This window comes from Schistocerca americana, chromosome 2 (genome assembly GCF_021461395.2).
Source record: "Schistocerca americana isolate TAMUIC-IGC-003095 chromosome 2, iqSchAmer2.1, whole genome shotgun sequence".
NCBI lineage: Eukaryota > Metazoa > Arthropoda > Insecta > Orthoptera > Acrididae > Schistocerca > Schistocerca americana.
Window position 1 is genome coordinate 727,735,687 of NC_060120.1, and position 1,717 is coordinate 727,737,403.

At 50.7% G+C, this 1,717-nt stretch overlaps 1 pseudogene; it reads right to left on the reverse strand.

The window, feature by feature from the left end:
* Window positions 1-408: 408 nt before the first annotated feature.
* LOC124597440 lies at window positions 409-526 on the reverse strand (annotated as a pseudogene).
* Window positions 527-1,717: the final 1,191 nt, after the last annotated feature.

Below are 1,717 nucleotides of genomic sequence, written 5' to 3' on the forward strand. Positions count from 1 at the left end.
TGGCCAGCAAGGTCGCCGGATGTCTTCATAACTGAGAACGTTTGAAGAATTATGGACAGAGCCCTCCAGCAGCTCGGGGTTCGGACGATCTAACGCCCCAGTTGGACAAAATTTGGCACGGTAGTCCTGAGGAAGACATCCAACAATTCTGTGAAGCTTGCGTAAGGGATAGAGGTGGACTAACGCGTAATTGACTTCTCTCCGTCCGAACAGGCCTTGGAAGGCCCAGCGGTACCGACCGGCTGCCGTGTTATCCTCAGCCCACAGGCGTCACTGGATGCGGATAAGGAGGGGCATATGGTCTGCACGCCGCTCTCCTGGCCGTATGTCAGTTTCCGAGACCAGAGCCGCTACTTCTCAATCAAGTAGCTCCTCAGTTTGCCTCACAGGGGCTGAGTGCGCCCCGCTTGCCAACAGCGCTCGGCAGACCGGATAGTCACCCATCCAAGTGCTAGCCGAGCCCGACAGCGCTTAACTTCGGTGATCGGACGGGAACCGGTGTTACCACTGTGGCAAGGCCGTTGGCCGTAATTGACTTGCTCTTGAATAAATCATCCATTTTTTTTTCAAATTGTAACTATTCGTTTGTCTATACATGTACGCCACATTTACCGATTTCCGTTCTGTTCGGGTAATTCCTTCGTGGTACATCGTTTTTTCCTTCGTCTTTGAACGTACTTCCAATGCGTGAGGGTCGTTGAACTAGCTGCTCATGACATTTACGGAATACTTTTTCAAAGCAGGTGTTTTTATTTCTCCATCCATTTCACAGGTGCAGTTCAGTTAGAAATCTGCTGTGTGATTCGAGAGTGCAGCACGGCGCCACCTACAGCTCAGAGTATTCGAATATAGTACCAGCAGATGGATTTTTCTTTTGCGATACTGCAGAAGCTATTCTACATGACTGCTGGCGGCAGTGATAACGTGAATGTACGGTCGCAAGGAGACGGGGCTCCGGACTACCGGGAGGGAAGACTAGTTTGTTCGGCGTATGCTTGTGGCGCACATTACTCCACCTGCAGCAGTAGTTTGAGCAGCATTTAGGACCACAGTAACATAACAACTGTAACAAATTGGTTGCTTCAAGGACAACACAGAGCCATACGCCCTGTAGCGTGCATTGCACTCACCCCAAACCACCGTCATTTGCGATATCAGTGGTGTCCAGCGAGAGCTCAGTAGAGGGCACGGTGGAGCCCTGTTGCGTTTTCTGACGAAAGATGATCCTGCCTCGGTGCCAGAGATGGCCGTGTGTCGGTTAGAAGGAGACCAGCTGAGGTCCTGCAACCAACCTGTCTGCGTGCTAGACCTACATCTGGAGTTATGGTCTGGGTGCTGTTTCATATGACAGCAGGATCACTGTCGTGGTTATCCCGCGCACGCTGACTGCAAATTTATACGTCAGTCTGGTGATTCGACTTATCGTGCTCTCGTCCATGAACAGCATTCCAGGGGGTGTTTTCCGACAGAATAACGATCGTCCACGTGCTATTTTTCTAACCCAACATGCTCTACAGAGTGTCGACATTTTGGCTTGGCCTGCTTAATCACCAGATCTGTCTCCATTCGATCACATACGGCACATTAACGGACGAAAACTCCAGCGTCATCCACGAACAGCATTAACCGTCCCTGTACTGAACGATCCAGTGCAACAAGCATGGAATTTCATCCCACAAACTGACGTTCGTCACCAGTACAACAAAGTGTACGAGCC